At 43.8% G+C, this 23,584-nt stretch overlaps 1 pseudogene; it reads right to left on the bottom strand.

The window, feature by feature from the left end:
• Positions 1-5,254: 5,254 nt before the first annotated feature.
• Positions 5,255-22,631, bottom strand: LOC109754105 (L-type lectin-domain containing receptor kinase IX.1-like; annotated as a pseudogene).
• Positions 22,632-23,584: the final 953 nt, after the last annotated feature.

Genomic DNA, 23,584 nt, shown 5'->3' with positions numbered 1-23,584 from the left:
GTGCATCTACTCTGTTGCAATGCCTTGTGCTTAGCCTGCTGATCATGCATGTAAATATGGCATGCCTTCCTGTTTTTCAGTACCTATTCCATTCATGATAACATGTTTTCAAATTCAAGTACTGTCATTCTACTCTATCTCAATGCCATCTGCTTAGTTTGGACATTATGCTTCTGAATATCTTATGCATTGTTATTCATCAGTATGTACTTCATCTATCTACCATACCATGTTCTTTTTTTACATTGAAGTGTTGTTCTAGTGATCTGTTGCAATGCCATCTTAGTTTCCCAATCATACACGCATATTTGCCTTAGTGTTTTTCTGTATGTATTCCGCTAGCATACAGTTTTACACTCAAGTAGTTTTTTACACTGTTGTCATGTCGTATCCCTAGCTCTTACATCATACTCCCTTCGTCGGGATTACATGTCACAGAAATGGATAAAAATGGATGTATCTAGAACTGAAATATGCCTAGACCCATCCATTTATTTCTGGATCGAGGGAATACATGTCAATATGTCATGCCTTTCTATTCTTCAGTACATATTCCATCTCTGGTGTAGCATGTTTTATAATTGAAACACCATTCTTCTATATAAGGCATGCAAGGGGAAGACGGCTATGTTAGAATCTGAAGGGTTACAAACCAGGTCTTTGCAAAAGATCCAAACGCCAGGAGATAGTAAACCAACTCCAGTTTTCATAGATACTGCTCCAACACAGAGAAACCCAACTCCTACTGATAAAAAGCAGATTCCAGTGGCCAAAGAACTAGTCCGCTCTAGTCCAGCAAAAATATGTCAACTTCATGCTAAGAAGCATGTGCGTATCCTTGCATCATGAAATTTTATAGCATTCTGATCATATTTTCTACATGTTTCTTACCCATCTCTCTTTTAGAAAATAAGGTTAAACGATAGAAGATTTTCTGCACTGGAATCATATTCGAGGAAAGTATCTTGCGGGAATTCTCTGTGCTCCAATGCTGATGTAAGTACATGTTATATATCACTATATTTTTACATCAGCATGTATTTTGTTAGTCGGCGTGAATCCAACCTTTATCTAATCTAAATTTAGTTGTAGCAAAATGTATGGGGCTGTTTGGTTCCCAGCCACAGTTTTCCAAGCCAAAATTTGGCAGCATAGTTTAGTTGGCATGTGTTTGGTTTTTGCCACACTTTGCTTTGCCACAATTTATTGCCCCTATGGCCCACTTGTCATAGAGACAATTTTTTTGCCAACTTTTGCCAAATTTTGGCGTCCAATTACTCAGCCACACTTGTGTGGCTTGCCATACTTGTGTGGCTAGCCACACTTTGGCTTGGCCACACTAGTCTCCAACCAAATAGACCCTAAAGGCGACAATGTTGATTTTTGTAAGGAAAACTGCTTGGTAGTTTTGCATACTGAGCTGCATGAGTGTATTATCTCATATCATGCACATTACTGAATTGTAGTGCTGCTATGGTTGCCCATTGATTCATTGTGTCAATGTTGCTTTCGTATTACCTTACCTGGCTGATGATAGCTGTGCCATATTGTGTTAATTTGGTGTAGGCTGGTGTGGTCTGGTTGCCCAAATGTCCGTTGTGTCAATGTTGCTTTCCTATTATCTGACCTGGCCAATGATAGCAATGGCAGTGTGTTAATTTGGTGCAGGCTACTGAAGATAAGAAGACAAACTCTGAAAACAGCAAGGCAACCCCATTGTTTCTTTCCAATAAATCTAGGCCAAGTAATATAGCAATAACTCTTGATTAATCTGTTCGGTTCCCCTCCTAATTTATGTTATGATGCAGTGGTCGAGACACTCTCCACTATCAATAATACAAGCCTGCCAAAATCGCCATCTGAATCTATTCAGTTTCCTTTGTCCCGAATGCAATGGAAAAAATGTATGTTTGCGAACCAATTACTGGCTGGAGCAATGATGGAAATGGTGGAGGAATCAGAGGTGCACATTTGTGCGCAACAACAACTGATCAATGTTTTTAGAGATAGTGTAGCAAAGCAGCAAGAACTTGCCCACATGCTTATGGGCATCATCCACACTGCGGTTGTAGATTGTGACATTGTAGATCATTAGGTTCGGTTCATTTATTTGCACTAGCATCAATCTTTGATTGCCCAGTGGATGTAATTTCCTGTAATATATGTTGGATGTGCAACGTTTTCCCCTGTATGTTGTACCTTTGCTTAGCACGCCTCACATTCTAGCTAAATGGTCGCTAGGAAGCTAAAAAAGTAGTGAAATTATTAGTTAGAACGAACAGTCATGGGCCCTATATGAAGGAAGCATCCCACTGGCCTTAATGAGCTTCCCTAATGGGCTCGCAGGGGCCAAAATTCTGATAGGCCTTTGATTGATCGGTTTTGGTCCTGTGCATAATTGCTCGTCGTAATGGGCTCAAATTATCTAATTGGGCCTACAGACATGTTCGGACTTTAGTGGGTGCATTAAGTTAATGGGCCGTTACTAGGCCGAAAGTTAATGTTTGGCCCTGTTACCTCCCGGTTCGTTAACAGGCCGACATCAAACCGAGCAACAGGTGGGCCCATTTGATTTCACGGGTCGTTAACAAGCCGATACTAAGGTCGGTCTACATATGGCCCAACTATACTGTGGGCCTTTAGCAGAACGAAAGAGACAGCGGGCTCGTATTGGACCATAAAGAGCATGGGCCGCTAAGAGGACGAAAGTCAGGTCGTACTATATATGGCCCAACTGTGTTGTGGGCCTTTAGCAGGCCGAAAGAGAAATCAGGCTGGTACTGGACCATGAAGAGCATGGGCCATTAAAAGGCCAAAACTCAGGTCCGACTGCAAATGGCCCAACTCATTTATGGGCCGTCAACAGGCTGAAAGACACACCGGGCCGGAAATTGGCCCAACACTTAAATGGGTCGCTAAAAGGCCGAAAGATGTACATCCAGAAAATTGGCGCATCCCTTGAATGGGCCGTTAATAGGCCGAAACCACATCAGGCCGATATTGAGCCCAAATATACAGTGGGCTGTTAACGGGCTTGAACTAACGATGGGCTGCAATGGGTCAAATCGTTAACGGGCCATTGGCGGGCCGAATTGGGACATCTCGTATGGATCGTGGGCTTAAATGGACCTGACAAAAGTAGGCCTTATACGGGCCGGCTTGCTAATTTTTACTGGGCTGACCTTTTTCATCGGAATGGGCCACTGTTGGGTCGTGCCACATGTTGACCTATCATAGGCGTCTCCTGTCCAATGACTGGATGACATCTGTCCCAACGGTGAGCCAACACGTGTTTCCTCCGACCAATGAGAATTTTACACGTGGAAAATTCCCATTGGTCCGGGCTGTTAACGGGTTATCGGATCCAAACCGGAACCCGATAGCTTAACGGCGACCCGTTACGGTGGATGCCACATGTCAGACCCTTGACGAAAGCACTTCTGTGACGCGTGATTTATCATCATGGAAGTGGACACTTCCATGATGATAATTTTGGTAATGTCATGGAACACTTCTACGACAGCACAGGTATGACTATCTTGATTCTGTGATAAAATCGTCATGGATGTACATGCATGACAGAAAACATGACCTACTGTGACAAACACGTATCATCACGGAAGTGTATTTTTTTTGTAGTGTATACTACTTGAAGTGGATACCTGATAAAACACACCCACTATATATGTCTATACAACTTGAACCGATTACTAAATAAGATTCGCCCTCAATAAATATGGAATGCCCGAGGACCGCTTTCTCGTAAGGAATCGAGGAAGGATCATTGAGTGTTGTATTGTTGTATTTTTTACTTATACTAGTATGTGCTCCTACCCTTCCTTTGCTACAAGATGCTCTAATTCTCTTCTCTTGCTTCAAGACGGTAGTGCCTTGTGATACATAGAGATTTCTCCCCCTATTCTAGCATTTCTGTAGTTTAGTCCACTGATATTATCCCACTTCTTTGATACCGATGTGTATGTAGTATAGCTTTGATGTAAGTTTTGCGAGTACTTTGGATAAGTACTCATCGTTGCTTTGCACATCTTTTTTCCTTCAGTCTGGTTGCTGCTATCAAATAGTAGCCTCTAGGATGCAGGTATCCTAGACGATGGATACTACTTGGAGTTCGATGTCGAAGACTAGTTCAGAGGTCCCAGGTAGGAGGCCTGCGCCTTTTCGATCTAGTGTCATTGTTTTGCTCAGCCTTCTTAAGGCAACATTTCTTTAACTCGTCTTTACCCAGACTTATGTTATTTGTCAAGACCCTGGTTTGCAATATAAATATTTATATTTACATTTGTGTCGTAGAGTTGTGTTGTGATATTAATGTGGGTAACTGTTCGTTATCCTGCATGATGCATGTATAATTAGTGCACGGTTATAAACGGGGGCGTCACACCGCCCCTGCTCACCGACCATCTTTGTGTCCGCGGAAATTTGTTGTTGCATGGCGGCTGGGACACGCTTCTTAGGCACCAGATCAACTCACGGAGCTGTTGTTCCTGCTCAAAGATAGGAATTATAGTCGCAACCTGAGGTCGCTACTAACCCCGGACGGAGTGACGGATCGAGCGCGCACACGCGGTGGATCGAGAGACTACTGATACCAATTGTTAGGGTTTACTTCCTAGACACAACTTGGATACAGAGAAGGACACGAAGGAGAAGCTAGGAAGGGGAAGAAACAGAGAAATAAACTCCTGATCTAATTCCTAGACACCGTCTTCCGTCATCGCCACCTCTCATATAGATGACTCGCTTGCCCTCTTCTTTCTTCCTTCCTCTTGTTGGGCCTCGAAGGCGCGGGCCAACCATCTTTTCCTTCTGGACACCTTGGGCCATCCATCGGGTGTGGGCCAGTACATCACAGTTAGCCTACCAAAACGTCATATTTTTAGGTGCGGAGGGAGTGGATGTTTGCCTGTTGTTGGCTGCATGCATTGCCTTGATGCAGAGGCCAGAGGTCATCCTCCTTTTTGAAAAAATGCATTTGCCTGTTGTAATACTTCTTATCACTATTGCTTCACCAATGTTATGAAATAATACATCAAAGTGCCTTATCAGGGTAGGCTTGGGTGCAATTTTTTCCGCATAAACTTCTACTTCCAACGTCTGTGTTCCTCTGTTGTTTATTTTCTACTATCTCCTATAATTCGCGTTTAAATTCTTAGAGAAAAATAAATAAGTGTGCACCGATGGTACTAGCCAAATTATAGCAACGATAACACAAATGGCAGGTTTAGTAGCTTCATTTTTTGTCGAGTTTCTTTAGATTTAAATAAATATGTTGTAATAATCAAAGTTATTATTTTGTGATACTAGATCATGAAACAAGCCGAACAAAACACATCGATTGTGTTTTGGTATAAATTATCCATCCACCAGAAGCCAGCGCGCGAATGCTTCTAGTAGCAAAACAATGGCGCCATTTTCAGGAGGTGGCGAAGCTTGTTTTATCAGTGATCCTTCGTTTATATCACAGGCTCTAGATTAATGTAAATTTGGTCATCTACCACTGATGCCCCAAGACAAGTCGCTGCAAACATTGGCCGACCACAACAAATTGTATCCATGTGTTCCAAGGGAGATGTCGGGCAACGGCCGTGACAGGGTTGACAGCATGAAGTCCTCAGACTGCAATATGTTCATGAGTTGCATGACCGACAAGCGTGTGGTGCATCCTAGTTTCCTCCCTTTAGCTTCTCATCCACCGCTTCAACAATGGCTTCATTCTCATACAGGTCCCAGATCCACCTAAGCAACAGAATGCCTTCGTCATATGATTGCTCTATCTCCATGTCCGGACGCCTACCGGACATGACCTCCAACAGGACGATGCCGAAGTTGTAGACGTCAGCTTTAGTACTCGGCCAACGGGAGCGGATGAACAGTGGGTCTATGTACCCCACCATGCCCATGATGACCTTCGTGGTCTGTGGCTCTGCTCCATGCTCCACGAGCCTCGCCAGCCCAAAATCCATGAGCTTGGTGTTGCATGATGTGTCGAGGATTATGTTGCTGAGTTTGATGTCGCCATGCAACACGCACTAATCCCACTATGTGAGGAGATAGCGTAGTGCAGATCCCAAGCCAAGGATTATCTTGTACCTCTTTGACCAGGTGAGGAGGTGGTCAGTGTTGCATATGTGTCAGTCGACGCTGCCTTCAGACACGAGCTCGTAGATGAGCAGGAGCCCCTTGCGGCTATTCGATAAACCTAGCAAGTGAATAGGGTTTCAGTGCCTCAACCGGCTTATGATCTTCACCTCTGACTCAAACTCTTTCCTCCCCTGCGAAGATGATTCCACAGGCAACATATTGATGGCCACCAGGCGGTCTTGGTCGCTAAGGCCGCTAACCCGATAGACATTACCGAAGCCCCCTCGCCCGAGCTTCCCCACCTCCATGAAGTCCTCGGTGGCGGCGGCCAGCTCACGGTAGCGGTACCTTCTAGGGTACTCCTCTCTCAAACTCAGATTGCTCTTGTGCTTCATCCTCGGAATCATCTACCATCTTCCATACACGTCGCCGATGACTACGATGGCGATGCATAGCAACACAAAAAATGGTATTACTATGGAAGGCACTAGCCGCCACCGCCGCAGACTAGTAGGCATCGTGGCATCATCATCTAGAGTGGATCTAAAGGACCAAGATAACACCTGATGCAGCTCAACGCAGAAGCCAGTTGCTCCAGCGAAGTTGACTGCAACTTGTTGGGGCAAGTCCTTCTTCATGTCCACCGATGTGTTTACATAGTATATCTGCTTATCGCCATGGATCTGGAGATGGGCGGCCAGAACACCCATACGGTTGTCATAGCTGATCTCGGCGGTCATGATGGCGTCGTCGAGGACTAGGTTCTTTGTCACGTTTGTGTAGGCCCTGGAATTGATGGAGTTCATGTCTATGCCGACGTGGTTGTCGTTCTGGTCCCAAGAGGGGCTGAGCTAGGTGTCGAACTCCACCGGGATGATGCAGTCATCGCTAGTGGCGTTCAAGTTGTTTTTGTCATTGAAGAGAGCTAGGTTCCCATCGCAGCTTTTGGGAGGGAGCCCCGATGGGTAGGTTTTTTTAGAAAAGGAGGATTACCTCTGGCCTCCACTAGAATGATGCATGCAACCCTTTTATTAATCAAAGTACCTAATAAGTCTATAATCCAGAACAAGCTCGCTCAAATCTGAAAAGGAAAAAAGCAAGTAAAATATGCCACAACTGGTGAAAACGAGACTAGATGACTAAACACCTATCCTATTACTGGACCACCATCCAAACCGGTTGTAGATATCTCGAGCTACCATCTCCCATCGGGTAGACCCAATAACCAAAGGCTCCCTGGCTTCCACAGGAGTGAGTAATGACCACGTACGGATCCAAGCAGTGGCCCTATAGATAACCTACAAAGAATGTATACGAGTTTGTGTTGGTGCAATAATTTGCCGCCTTATGTTTTGGAGTTTGTTGACATAAACAATATGGGACTTATGTGTTTGCTAGTGCACACAGAGTAACGGATTCCTGGAGTCAAGAGGAGTTTGATTCAAACACTGAAGATAATCCCCTGCGCAGCAATGAAGGTTATCATCGAAGATTATGATAACAGGAGTGACCCCTCAAAAATTGTTGACGCTCGTCCGAAGGAAGTGACTGCGACCGAGAAGATTGAAGACAAAGTGAAGACATGGCATTTATTACGTTGTTTCTTTATTGAGTCATAGGACCACCATACTATTAATAGGGGTGTAGCGTTCGAAACTTTGACTGTCTGATGCTAAACCCAAATCCTATGAAAATTGCGAGAGAAATCTCTTTGTGTTCCGAGCAAATACTTGCCAGCAAGAGACTGTGATCTTCTTTGCTTCAAGGGATTTGTCTTTGACCGAGGAGTTAGCATTACTTGGTCCTCAAGTAATGTTATTGTTTCTCTTGAAATTTGACCATTGAGAACGTGTTGGTTCGCCATTGGCTGGACCGCGTGTCCAAAATGCTCATTTCCCTCGAGGGAATGTTGCGGCTATAAATAGCCACCCCGCACCGGCGTTGTCTGGTGGCTGCTCCGTTTGATTGTGAGAAGATTGTTGAGCAACCCCCTCTCTAGAGTGATTTGAGTTTAAAATCCACTGAGAGAAAAGCCCTAGAGCCGAAAAATTAGATAGCGGTTCAGCATCACTCGAATCTAAGTCCAGTATGCTCCGCCTATTACTCTTGAGAGTTGCAAACTCTCTAAACGGTTAGGTGTCAATTTCTACAGAGACCAAGATTAATTGTGGTTCTCGAAGAAGTCTGTAAAGGTTCAGAGATCGCCTCAAGTATCTACCACGAGTGATCGGCATTGGTTGACGAACCAATTGTCGAGGAGAATAGGGCAAAGAGAGTTTATCTTCTGTGTTAAATCACAACCCCTCCAACAAGATGTAGTCCTTGTGCAGAAGGACGAACTGGTCTACCAAATTCCTTGTCGCCATCGAGCATCACTTGTTACTCTGCTTCTCCTCTTTACATTCAAATTGTTTCAATCATGTGATTTGTCTCGAGGCGTGCTTTTAATTTCCATTCGTTAGTTTGTATTCACTCATCGTACTATGTTATCTTTCGCTTCGCTTCTGGGTTCCGAGAGTTATGAGATTTCCGAAGCAATTTTAAAACTCCCATTCACCCCCCCCCCCCCTCTGGTAGACATACTTTGTTCCTACAATTCATCTATTAAAAACCATATAATTTCTACAGTTCCATATAGCCTAAAGTAATGCACATACTGCTATCCGAATATGTCTCACAATACTGGTCTTTACTCCAATTAGCCACATCCCAATAACGTGCAAATACTATTTGGAGGGGTGATATTAAAGGCTATATGAACTGAATGCCATAACAGTTTGGCCAGGGGACGATCGAGAAAGAGGTGTTTGATGGTTTCATATTGACCACAAAAGCTACACCTTTGACTACCCTCCCAATTATGTTTTGCCAAGTTATCCTTAGTCAGAACCACCTCCTTGTGAACAAACCACATGAAGACTTTGATAATCAACGGGGCCTTGATCTTCCAAATATGTATAGATTTCGAAATCGGACCAGAATCAATTAGGTCCAAATACATAGATTTCACTGAGAAGATGCCATTTATAGTTAATCTCCAGTGAATACTATCAACCTCATCAGAAAGGTGAACATCCATCAACCTTCTGACGAGATGTAACCACGCGTCCCATCGGCCTCCTACCAAAGATCTCCGGAATTGAATATTTAGAGGGTTGGACTGTAATACTGTAGCAACGTAAGCCTCCTTACGTTGTACAATGTTATATAGAGACAAATATTGTATCGCTAAAGGCATCTCCCCTAACCATGTATTCTCCCAAAATTTCATCGAATTACTGTTTCAGATGATGAATTTAGTTCTATGAAAGAAAGCTTCTTTCGTTCTCATCAACCCCTTCCAAAAAGGTGAATCATTGGGCCTCACAGTAACCTAGGCCGAGGTCTTAGATTGTAGGTACTTATTGTTGGGGAATGTAGCATGCAATTTCAAAATTTTCCTACGCTCACGCAAGATCTATCTAGAAGATGCATAGCAATGAGAGGGGGAGAGTGTGTCCACGTACCCTCGTAGACCAAAAGCGGAAGCATTAGCTTAACGTGGTCGATGTAGTCGAATGTCTTCTCGATCCAACCGATCAAGCACCGAACGTACGACACCTCCAAGTTCTGCACACATTCAGCTCGATAACGTCCCTCGAACTCTTGATCCAGCAAAGTGTCAACAAAGAATTCCGTCAGCATGACGGCATGGTGACGATGATGCTGGTGAAGTGATCCGCGCAGGGATTCACCTAAGCACTACGTGAATATGACTGAAGGCGTAAACTATGGAGGGCGACGCCGGACACGTCTTGGAACAATTGATGTGTGGTATAGGCGCCCCCACCCCCGTATATAAAGGAGGGAGAGGGGAGGAGGCCGGCCCTAGGTGCGCCCAAAGTAGGAGGAGTCCTACTTGGGCTCCTAGTAAGATTTGGCCCCCCTTCCTTTTATCGGAGGGGGAAAGGGGGAAGGAGAGAGAGAAGGAGAAGGAAAGGGGGGCGCCGCCCCCTCCCCTAGTCCAATTCGGACTCCTCCCTTGTGGGGGGCGCGCCACCCCTATGTGGGCTGGTGTGCCTCCCTCCTATGGCCCATATGGCCCATATCTTCCCCCGGGGGGTTCCGGTAACCCCCCGGTACTCCGATATGTACCTGATACATTCCAAAACACTTTCGGTGTCCGAATACTATCATCCAATATATCAATATTTACCTCTCAACAATTTTGAGACTCCTCTTCATGTATGTGATCTCATCCGGGACTCCGAACAACATTCGGTCACCAAATCATATAACTCATAAAATACAAATCGTCATCGAACGTTAAGCGTGCGGACCCTACGGGTTCAAGAACTATGTTGACATGACCGAGACACCTCTCCGGTAAATAACCAATAGCGGAACCTGGATGCTCATATTGGTTCCTACATATTCTACGAAGATCTTTATCGGTCAACCCGTAATGACAACATACGTCATTCCCTTTGTCATCAGTATGTTACTTGCCCGAGATTCGACCATCGGTATCTTCATACCTAGTTCAACCTCGTTACCAGCAAGTCTCTTTACTCGTTCCGTAATGCATCATCCCGCAACTAACTCACTAGTCACATTGCTTGGAAGGCTTATCATGATGTGCTTTACCGAGAGGGCCCAGAGATACCTCTCCGATACTCGGAGTGACAAATCCTAATCTCCATCTATGCCAACCCAACAAACACCTTCGGAGATACCTGTAGAGCACCTTTATAATCACCTAGTTACATTGTGATGTTTGATATCACACAAGGTATTCCTCTGGTATTCGGGAGTTGCATAATCTCATAGTCAAAGGAATATGTATAAGTCATGAAGAAAGCAATAGCAATAAAACTTAACGATCATTATGCTAAGCTAACAGATGGGTCTTGTCCATCACATCATTCTCCTAATGATGTGGTCCCGTTCATCAAATGACAACACGTGTCTATGGTTAGGAAACTTAACCATCTTTGATTAACGAGCTAGTCTAGTAGAGGCTTACTAGGGACACCGTGTTTTGTCTATGTATCCACACATGTATCAAGTTTCCAGTTAATACAATTCTAGCATGAATAATGAACATTTATCATGATATAAGGAAATATAAATAACAACTTTATTATTGCCTCTAGGGCATATTTCCTTCAGTCTCCCACTTGCACTAGAGTCAACAATCTAGATTACATTGTAATGATTCTAACACCCATGGAGTCTTGGTGCTGATCATGTTTTGCTCGTGGAAGAGGCTTAGTCAACGGGTCTGCCACATTCAGATTTGTATGTATTTTGCAAATCTCTAAGTCTCCCTCCTTGAATTGATCACGGATGGAGTTGAAGCGTCTCTTGATGTGTTTGGTTCTCTTGTGAAATCTGGATTCCTTCCCCAAGGCAATTGCTCCAGTATTGTCACAAAAGATTTTCATTGGACCCGATGCACTAGGTATTACACCTAGATCGGATATGAACTGCTTCATCCAGACTCCTTCATTTGCTGCTTCCGAAGCAGCTATATACTTCACTTCACACGTAGATCCCGCCACGACGCTTTGCTTGGAACTGCACCAACTGACAGCTCCACCATTCAATATAAATACGTATCCGGTTTGTGACTTAGAGTCATCCAGATTAGTGTCAAAGCTAGCGACGTAGCCATTTACGACAAGCTCTTTGTCACCTCCATAAACGAGAAACATATCCTTAGTCCTTTTCAGGTACTTTAGGATGTTCTTGACCATTGTCCAGTGATCCACTCCTGGATTACTTTGGTACCTCCCTGCTAGACTTATAGCAAGGCACACATCAGGTCTGGTACACAGCATTGCATACATGATAGAACCTATGGCTGAGGCATAGGAAATGACTTTCATTTTCTCTTTATCTTCTGCAGTGGTCGGGCATTGAGTCTGACTCAACTTCACACCTTGTAACACACGCAAGAACCCTTTCTTTTACTGATCCATTTTGAACTTCTTCAAAACTTTATCTAGGTATGTGCTTTGTGAAAGTCCAGTTAAGCGTCTTGATCTATCTCTATAGATCTTGATGCCCAATATATAAGCAGCTTCACCGAGGTCTTTCATTGAAAAACTCTTATTCAAGTATCCTTTTATGCTATCCAGAAATTCTATATCATTTCCAATCAACAATATGTCATCCACAGATAATATTAGAAATGCTACAGAGCTCCCACTCACTTTCTTGTAAATACAGGCTTCTCCAAAAGTCTGTATAAAACCATATGCTTTGATCACCTCATCAAAGCGTATATTCCAACTCTGAGATGCTTGCACTAGTCCATAAATGGATTGCATGAGCTTGCACACTTTGTTAACACCTTTAGGATCGACAAAACCTTCTGGTTGCATCATATACAACTCTTCTTTAAGAAATCCATTAAGGAATGTAGTTTTGACGTCCATTTGCCAGATTTCGTAATCACAAAATGCGGCAATTCCTAACATGATTAGGACAGACTTAAGCATCGCTACGGGTGAGAAGGTCTCATCGTAGGCAACTCCTTGAACTTGTCGAAAACCTTTCGCAACAAGTCGAGCTTTGTGGACAGTAACATTACCATCAGCGTCAGTCTTCTTCTTGAAGATCCATTTATTCTCTATGGCTTGCCGATCATCGAGCAAGTCAACCAAAGTCCATACTTTGTTCTCATACATGGATTCCATCTCAGATTTCATGGCCTCAAGCAATTTCGCGGAATCTGGGCTCATCATCGCTTCCTCATACTTCGTAGGTTCGTCATGGTCTAGTAACATGACTTCCAGAACAGGATTACCGTACCACTCTGGTGCGGAACGTACTCTGGTTGACCTATGAGGTTCAGTAGTAACTTGATCTGAAGTTTCATGATCATCATCATTAGCTTCCTCACTAATTGGTGTAGGCATCACGGGAACGGTTTTCTGTGATGAGCTACTTTCCAATTCGAGAGAAGGTACAATTACCTCATCAAGTTCTACTTTCCTCCCACTCACTTCTTTCGAGAGAAACTCCTTCTCTCGAAAGGATCCATTCTTAGCAACAAATATCTTGCCTTCAGATCTGTGATAGAAGGTGTACCCAACAGTTTCTTTTGGGTATCCTATGAAGACGCACTTCTCCAGTTTGGGTTCAAGCTTATCAGGCTGAAGCTTTTTCACATAAGCATCGCAACCCCAAACTTTAAGAAACGACAGCTTAGGTTACTTGCCAAACCAAAGTTCATACGGTGTCGCCTCAACGGATTTAGATGGTGCCCTATTTAACGTGAATGCAGCTGTCTCTAATGCATAACCCCAAAACGATAGTGGTAAATTGATAAGAGAAATCATAGATCGCACCATATATAATAAAGTACGGTTACGACGTTCGGACTCACCATTACACTGTGGTGTTCCAGGTGGCGTGAGTTGTGAAACAATTCCACATTGTTTTAAATGAAGGCCAAACTCGTAACTCAAATATTTGCCTCTGCGATCAGATCATAGAAACTTTATTTTCTTGTTATGATGATTTTCCACTTCACTCTGAAATTCTTTAAACTTTTCAAATGTTTCACACTTGTGTTTCATTAAGTAGATATACCCATATCTGCTCAAATCATCTGTGAAGGTCAGAAAATAACGATACCCGCCGCGAACCTCAACACTCATCGGACCGCATACATCGGTATGTATTATTTCCAATAAGTCGGTGGCTCACTCCATTGATCCGAAGAATGGAGTCTTAGTCATCTTGCCCATGAGGCATGGTTTGCAAGCATCAAATGATTCATAATCAAGTGATTCCAAAAGTCCATCCGCATGGAGTTTCTTCATGCGCTTTACACCAATATGACCTAAAAGGTAGTGCCACAAATATGTTGCACTATCATTATCAACTTTGCATCTTTTGGCATCAATATTATGACTATGTGTATAACCAGGATCGAGTTCAATAAAATAGACCACTCTTCAAGGGTGCATGACCATAAAAGTATTACTCATATAAATAGAACAACCATTATTCTCTGATTTAAATGAATAACCATCTCGCATCAAACAAGATCTAGATATAGTGTTCATGCTCAACGTTGGCACCAAATAACAATTATTCAGGTCTAAAACTAATCCCGAAGGTAGGTGTAGAGGTAGCATGCCGACGGAGATCACATCGACCTTGGAAACATTCCCGACGCGCATCGTCACCTCATACTTAGCCAATCTTCGTTTAAACTGTAGCCCCTGTTTCGAGTTGCAAATATGAGCAACAGAACCAGTATCAAATACCCAGGCGCTACTACAAGCATTAGTAAGGTACACATCAATAACATGCATATCAAATATACCTTTGTTCACTTTGCCATCCTTCTTATCCGCCAAATACTTGGGGCAGTTCCGCTTCCAGTGGCAAGTCCCTTTGCAGTAGAAACACTCGGTTTCAGACTTGGGTCCAGACTTGGGCTTCTTCCCGGGAGTGACAACTTGCTTGCCATTCTTCTTGAAGTTCCCCTTCTTTCCCTTGCCCTTTTTTCTTGAAACTAGTGGTCTTGTTAACCATCAACACTTGATGCTCTTTCTTGATTTCTACCTCCGCAGCTTTGAGCATAGCGAAGAGCTCGGGAATTGTCTTATCCATCCCTTGCATATTATAGTTCATCACGAAGCCTTTGTAGCTTGGTGGCAGTGATTGAAGAACTATGTCAATAACACTATCATCTGGAAGATTAACTCCCAGCTGAGTCAAGTGGTTATGATACCCAGACATTCTGAGTATGTGTTCACTGACATAACTGTTCTCCTCCATCTTGAAGCTATAGAACTTGTTGGAGACTTCATATCTCTCAACTCGGTCATTTGCTTGAAATATTAACTTCAACTCCTGAAACATCTCATATGGTCCATGACGTTCAAAACGTCTTTGAAGTCCAGATTCTAAGCCGTAGAGCATGGCACACTGTACTATAGAGTAGTCATCAAACCGCGTATGCCAGACGTTCAAAGTGTCTACATTAGTGGGAGGGGGCTTTTCACCTAGCGGTGCATCAAGGACATAATTCTTCTGTGCAACAATGAGCATAATCCTGAAGTTACAGACCCAGTCCGTGTAGTTGCTACCATCATCTTTCAACTTAGCTTTCTCTAGGAACGCATTAAAATTCAAGGGAATGGTAGCACGGGCCATTGATCTACAACATAGATATGCAAAAACTATCAGGACTAAGTTAATGATAAATTAAGTTCAATTAATCATATTACTTCAGAACTCCCACTTAAATAGACATCCCTCGAGTCATCTAAATGATCACGTGATCCATATCAACTAAACCATGTCCGATCATCACGTGAGATGGAGTAGCTTTCAATGGTGAACATCTGTATGTTGATCATATTGAGAAACAGTATAACGGAACGAGCTACGAGCCTCCACGGCGCTTGCCATCGCTAACTGTCCAATCAGGTCGATCTTGGATGTCCTGATGTTTCTCTTGGGCCGCTGCTCAGTGGAGCTATCTAGGCCAGCTGTGATTGTTCGGGCCACGTGTGCTTATTGGGCCGGCGGTTGCGTGCGTTTAACCCAACCGATGAAGTTTGATCTGCTCGAAAAAAAAGCCGATGAAGTTTGAAACATGATTCTAGCCCAAAAGGTGTACGCGTAGTCTCTAAACTTTTTTTTGGATACAAGCCTATTACTTATTTGTCCCGGGAAAAACTTCTACACCCACCCGTTGAGCTAAATTGTGAGATTCTTGATCACTACTTATATACCCACCCGTTGGGCTAAATTGTCAGATTCTTGATCACTATGGAAAATTTTGGGGTTAATGTGTGCTGCACATGTGGACATTCCTAGCCTTTTGAGGTTAAGTCAGGCATGGTAAGAAGTATCCATATATAGATTATCTGCAAATCAACGGTGGATGATTCGTTAATCCTGTATGTATGCTTCTTTGGTGGTGGCATTGGCATAGTCAATTTCTTTGCTTTTGTGTCTCTTAGTTGGTGAGGTTGGGATGCCTATCTCATATATATAAATTAAGAAATAGTATAACAGGACAGAAAGTCTCTCATTACGTGAATAATTAAATTATCCTTTATGTAACTTTGTTTTCTTGATATATATTTTTTCAAATGTTTACACAATATATTCTAATTTTTTTTAAAATATACGGGTGCAGCAACGCGCGCAATCATGATCTAGTCTACTATATGATTCACGTTCGATCTTTCGGTCTCCATTGTTCCGAGGCCATGTCTATACATGCTAGGCTCGTCAAGTTTAACCCGAGTATTCCGCACGTGCAAAACTATCTTGCACCCATTGTATGTGAACGTAGAGCTTACCACACCCGATCATCACGTGGTGTCTCGACACGATGAACTGACGCAATGGTGCATACTCAGGGAGAACACTTATACCTTGAAATTTTAGTGAGGGATCATCTTATAATGCTACCGCCGTACTAACCAAATAAGATGCATAAAAGATAAACATCACATGCAATGAAAATATGTGATATGATATGGCCATCATCATCTTGTGCCTTTGATCTCCTTCTCCGAAGCACCGTCATGATTTCCATCGTCACCGGCTTGAATGATCTCCATCGTAGCGTCGTTGTCGTCTCGCCAACTATTGCTTCTACAACTATCGCTAACGCATAGTGATAAAGTAAAGCAATTACATGGCGATTTCATTTCATACAATAAAGCGACAACCATAAGGCTCCTGCCAGTTGCCAATAACTTTTACAAAACATGATCATCTCATACAATAACGTATATCACATCATGTCTTGACCATATCACATCACAACATGCCCTGCAAAAACAAGTTAGACGTCCTCTACTTTGTTGTTGCAAGTTTTACGTGGCTGCTACGGGCTTCTAGTAAGAACCGTTCTTACCTACGCATCAAAACCACAACGATATTTAGTCAAGTTTGTTGTTTTAACCTTCAACAAGGTCCAGCCGTAGTCAAATTCGATTCAACTAAAGTTGGAGAAACAGACACCCGCCATCCACCTTTATGCAAAACAAGTTGCATGTCTGTCGGTGGAACCTATCTCATGAACGTGGTCGTGTAAGCTTGGTCCAGGCCACTTCATCCAACAATACCACCGAATCACAATAAGACATTGGTGGTAAGCAGTATGACTATCATCGCCCACAACTCTTTGTGTTCTACTCGTGCATATCATCTACGCATAGTCCTGGCTTGGATGCCACTATTGGGGAACGTAGCATGCAATTTCAAAAATTTCCTACGCTCATGCAAGATCTATCTAGGAGATGCATAGCAACGAGAGGGGGAGGGTGTGTCCACGTACCCTCATAGACCAAAAGCGGAAGCGTTAGCTTAACGTGGTTGATGTAGTCGAACGTCTTCTCGATCCAACCGATCAAGCACCGAACGTATGACACCTCCGAGTTCTGCACACATTCAGCTCGATGACGTCCCTCGAACTCTTGATCCAGCAAAGTGTCGAGGGAGAGTTCTATCAGCACGACGGTGTGGTGACGGTGATGGTGAAGTGATCCGCGCAGGGCTTCGCCTAAGCACTACGTGAATATGACTGAAGGCGTAAACTATGGAGGGCGACGCCGGACACGTCTTGGAACAATTGATGTGTGGTATAGGCGCCCCCACCCCCGTATATAAAGGAGGGAGAGGGGAGGAGGCCGGCCCTAGGCGCGCCCCAAGTAGGAGGAGTCCTACTTGGGCTCCTAGTAGGATTCGGCCCCCCTTCCTTTTATTGGTGGGGGAAAGGGGGCAGGGGAGAGAGAGGGAGAAGGAAAGGGGGGCGCCGCCCCCTCCCCTAGTCCAATTCGGACACCTCCCTTGTGGTGGGTGCGCCACCCCTATGTGGGCTGGTGTGCCTCCCTCCTATGGCCCATATGGCCCATATCTTTCCCCAGGGGGTTTCGGTAACCCCCCGGTACTCCGATATGTACCCGATACATTCCGAAACACTTTCGGTGTCTGCATACTATCATCCAATATATCAATCTTTACCTCTCGACCAATTTGATACTCCTCGTCATGTCCGTGATCTCATCCGGGACTCCGAACAACATTCGGTCACCAAATCACATAACTCATATAATACAAATCGTCATCAAACGTTAAGCGTGCAGACCCTACGGGTTCAAGAACTATATAGACATGACCGAGACACCTCTCCGGTCAATAACCAATAGCGGAACCTGGATGCTCATTTTGGTTCCTACATATTCTACGAAGATCTTTATCGGTCAAACCGTAATGACAACATACGTCATTCCCTTTGTCATCAGTATGTTACTTGCCCGAGATTCGATCCTCGGTATCTTCATACCTAGTTCAATCTCGTTACCGGCAAGTCTCTTTACACGTTCCGTAATGCATCAACCCGCAACTAACTCATTAGTCGCATTGCTTGCAAGGCTTATCACGATGTGCATTACCGAGAGGGCCCAGAGATACCTCTCCGATACTCGGAGTGACAAATCCTAATCTCGATCTATGCCAACCCAACAAACACCTTCGGAGATACCTGTAGAGCATCTTTGTAATCGCCCAGTTACGTTTTGACGTTTGATAGCACGCAAGGTATTCCTCCGGTATTCGGGAGTTGCATAATCTCATAGTCAAAGGAATATGTATAAGTCATGAAGAAAGCAATAGCAATAAAACTTAACAATCATTATGCTAAGCTAACGGATGGGTCTTGTCCATCACATCATTCTCCTAATGATGTGACCCCGTTCATCAAATGACAACACGTGTCTATGGTTAGGAAACTTAACCATCTTTGATTAACGAGCTAGTCTAGTAGAGGCTTACTAGGGACACCGTGTTTTGTCTATGTATCCACACATGTATCGAGTTTCCGGTTAATACAATTCTAGCATGAATAATAAACATTTATCATGATATAAGGAAATATAAATAACAACTTTATTATTGACTCTAGGGCATATTTCCTTCACTTATTACGCAGAATTTATACCCACGTGCCTTCGGTCTCCACAGAAAGCCAGTACAACTATTTACTGAGCAAACATTTATTCTTTACCTCTAAATTATCAATCCCAAGACCACCCTGGTCCTTCGGCCTACAAACGATGTCCCATCTAATTAGCATGTATTTCCTTTTTATTTCATCACTCTGCCAAAAGAATCAAGATCGATAGAAGTCCAACCCTTTCCGTACCCCTATAGCTACTTCAAAGAAGGACAAAAGGAACATCGGCATACTCGTGAGCCCTGAATTTATTAGTACTAGCCGACCTCTGTATGACATAAACTTACCCTTCCAGTAGCTTAGTTTCTTTTCAAATCGATCCTCAATACACTTCCACTCCTTGTTAGAAAGCTTGCGATGGTGAATTGGTATGCCCAGATAGCTAAATGGTAGGGTACCTAGTTCACATCCGAACAATTTTTTATAAGCATCTTCTTCAGCTTTGGCTCTCCCAAAGCGAAAACAATTTGCTTTTGTTAAAATTAATCTTCAAACCCGGCAGTTGTTTGAATAAGAATAGCACAAGCTTCAGATTTCTGTCCTTTACCAAATCGTGTTCCATGAAAATAATGGTATCATCAGCGTATTGTAGTATGGACACCCCACCCTCTACTAGATGTGGTACTAGTCCTCCTACTTGGCCTTCCTCTTTAGCTCTTCCTATCAAAGTTGCCAACATATCCGCTACTTTGTTGAACAAGATAGGAGACATCGGGTCCCTCTGTCTTAGACCCTCATGCGTCTGGAAATAGTGACCTATGTCATCATCCACTTTAATCCCGACACTGCCTTTTTGTACAAATGAATCGACCCGCTTCCTCCAAGAATCATCGAATCCTTTCATACGTAAGGCCTACTATAGGAACGACCATTTAACTTTATCATACGCTTTTACGAAATCCACTTTGAAGACCACCCCATCCAGTTTCTTCGAGTGGATCTCGTGGAGTGTTCATGTAGGACAACCACACCCTCTAGTATGTTTTTGCCCGACATGAGAGCCTTTTGGGTTGGTTGCACTACAATGTGCAATTGGCGTCAATCGGTTTGTCCCAACTTTAGTAAAAAAAATATTAAAGCTCGCATTGAGCAGACAAATTGGTCGGAACTGCTCGATACACACTACCTCCTCCTGCTTTGGCAACAACATTATAGTCCCAAATTTTAGGTGGAACAGCTGCAGGTGGCTACTAAACAAGTCATGGAACATCGGCAAAAGGTCGTGTTTAATGATATGCAAACACTTCTTATAAAATTCCGCTCGGAAGCCATCCGGGCTTGGCGCCTTATTATTCTTCATCTGTGATATGGCCTCAAACACCTCTTTCTCCTTAAATGGTGCGGATAAAATCTCATTCTCGTTTGTCCCGAGTTGAGAAAGATCCCCAACCATGAGTTCGTCCATAGACACACAAAATTGCCGTCGGGAGCCCCAAACAGTTGTTTATAATAATTAGAGATACTATAAAATTTTAGGTTCTCGTGTCCTACAATTGTACCCTCATCCTTCTCAAGCTGGAAAATTTTCTTCTTTCTGTGTTTTCCATTTGCGATCAAATGGAAAACCGGGTATTGTCGTCCCCTAGGACGATCTGCCGCACTTTAGCTCTAAGTGCCCATTTCATCTCTTCTTCTCTGAGAAGCTCTCGCAATCTCTGCTCAGCCTCCGTTTTAGATGCACGTTCATCCACATCTAATAAATGGATTCGGCCTTTAGATCAAGTTCATTTATAAGGTGTATAAGCCTATCTGTTTCTACCTTATAAATTCCTCTTTCATTTTTAGCCCAGCCCCTCAGGAAATGCATCAAGTGCTAATCTTATTTTGCCATCGCTTGATATTCGACCTCCCTCCTGTGGCCTTAGCCCATGCCCGGGCAATTAGTTCAATGAAGCCCTCTCTCTCAAACCATGCTAATTTGAACGGAAAGACGTTTTTATTCCCTGCATGTGTCGCTTCCCCGGAGTCAACAAGCAGCGGGGTGTGATCAGAAATTCCTCTCTGTAAAGCTTGGATTGTCACCAAAGGAAAATTCTGTTCCCATTCAATACTGGTAAGAACACGATCCAACTTCTCGTAAGTTGGATTCAGTAGTGTGTTTGCCCAAGCAACTTTCTGCCTGAGAGTTCTATCTCTCTCAGGCCAAGACTTTCGATTATAGTGTTAAACATGAATGACCATCTACCATCAAAGTTATCATTATTCTTTTCGTCTCTTCTCCTAATAATGTTAAAATGACCTCCAACCAGGATTGTAATCTCTCATCCCCACAAACCGATACAAGATCTGCTAGGAAGTCTGGCTTGAGCTCCAGTTGAGCAGCTCCATATACTGCAACTAGCGCCCATTGGAACTCATCAACCTTCGAGTGCACCCTGAATTTGATGGCAAAGTCTCCCAGCACTACGCTACGTACTTCTAGCGTCTCGCACTTGACCCCAAGTAAGATCCCTTCGGATCTTCCTCTTGGAGGTAGACAGTGCCAATGAAAGTCAACACCACCAGATAAGGTATCAAGAAATTATGATGTAAAATTATTCCTACCAGTCTCAAGTAAGGCAATGAAGTCCAATTTATGTTCTAATGATGCTTCCGCAAGGAACCTTCTTTTAGCCAAGTCTGTCAGACCTCTGCTATTTCAAAAGATTCTTTTCATCTTTCATCATGAAATTTCTTTGCGGTCCGAATTCTCGCGCTTCTGCGCACAGCGGATGTAGGATGTATCTTCCTCTTCCAAGTGTGTCTTGGCTTATCATGTGTAGCCTCTCGATCATATAACCGAGATCAGTTTGCGTGCTCAAATTTGGTTGTAGGGGGGCAGCATATACCCCTCTGAAACCGTATCCACATCTTCTTCCTGTGACATAGACGAGGGTACTAAATCCTCACAGAGGCATTCTAGTGCCCCAACCCCTAGAGCATTAATGTCAGAATCATTCACAGGCTTTACCGCTGCAATCTTACGAATCATCTCCATGGCTCTATCAACCTCTAAGTCTAGCAAGTCATTAACTGATTTCTCTGTCAGCCTCAATGGGTAGTGCCCTAGGAAGAAAGCCATACCGTCAGCCGCACGGTAGCTATTGCTGAGGTTCGACTTCCAGAGATTAACTTCCGTGTTGTTATTGGGCCTGATCTGGAACGTGAACTTAGAGGAGAAGCTGGCCACCTCACCGGTGGTGTTGTCCCAGAGCGGCACGGCGCGCGCATACAAAGCCCGGCTGACGCTGAAGACGTTGGCTTTGTTCTCATTCTTTGTTAGCTCGATGGCGCCGGAGACCATGCGTGTATCACGTTCGCACATGAGCTCCGTGTCGCAGAGATCGCCGGAGCTGGAGAAGTTGAAGCTGAAGGAGAGTGCGGTAGCCAGGCGTAGAGGTGCACTGACTAGCAACGACAGTGAGTAGCAGAGACAAATGATGTACATGGAGACGGAGAGAAGGTGGTGGTGACGAGGACTCATTATTACAGCAGCCATTGTTGCTGTTCGGCTCGGGATCGAGGAGGGACTAAATAGAGTTAGCTTCGGTTTTTAATGGTACCTCCGCCCGGCGTCACGACCAGGCTAACTGTCTAAGGATCAGTTGCACTCTTTTAAAAGAAAAAAAAGATAACCTTCTCCGATGGCATAAAAATGAAACCAATGTTCTTAGGACAAAGCAACTTGCTCAGTTGCCACTTGGCACCACGGAGGATCGATGTGAATATGTCTCCTAGTACCAGCTTTCATTATTTTGCTTCTATATATCTATGCTAGGGCCGGCTGTATTGCGCCGGCTTCCACATATGCTAGCCTAGCTATTTTTTCCAACTATAAAGCACCCTATAGCTATATAATGTTATATTGTAATCTTGACTAGGTTGTTTTTGTTCGCGTCAAGTAAACACAAGTCATGGTGGTGCCATCGGAGACCAGTTCGTGTAGGCCCGCCCTAGAGTCGATGGAGTTGACGCCTATGCCGGCCTGGCTGTCGCTGTGGGCCCAGGGGTTAAGGTAGGTGCCGAACTCCATGGCAAGGTCGTTTTTTTTTTCCCGAAAGGACCAGCAATTGCTGGCTATTTCATTGGCATTAGCAGGAAGCAGCTGGATGACACAAAGTGGTGAGGGTCCTAGGACAGAGTGATAAATAGAGATAAACGCTAGGCCATGGCAAGGTCGTCGCCGGTGGCATTGAGGCAGTTGTTGTCGCTGAAGAAGGTGAGATTGTTGGCGTAGGTCTGTTTTTTTCCTGACGGGTAATAGACTTTATTCCTCATGTGGTCATGTCATTTACAAGGAGACGAGAAGATCGACTACCAAATATTTTTTTTTGCCAAACTATCAGCAACTTTGTTTGCTTCCCGAAAGCAGTGTTTTAATCGCAGGTCTGTATGTGCTCCTAGACTGTACTTTAATCGAGAGCAAGCACTCACACAATCGCCGAACTGACCGAGACCAGACGGGATTTGCCTGGATGGTGTTTGGTTTGAAACCTGAAGTTCTGAACATGTCCCTGGCCA

Source organism: Aegilops tauschii, chromosome 3 (genome assembly GCF_002575655.3).
Source record: "Aegilops tauschii subsp. strangulata cultivar AL8/78 chromosome 3, Aet v6.0, whole genome shotgun sequence".
NCBI lineage: Eukaryota > Viridiplantae > Streptophyta > Magnoliopsida > Poales > Poaceae > Aegilops > Aegilops tauschii.
The sequence above is the reverse complement of the archived record's forward strand: the minus strand, read 5'-3'. Positions and strand labels throughout refer to the sequence as shown.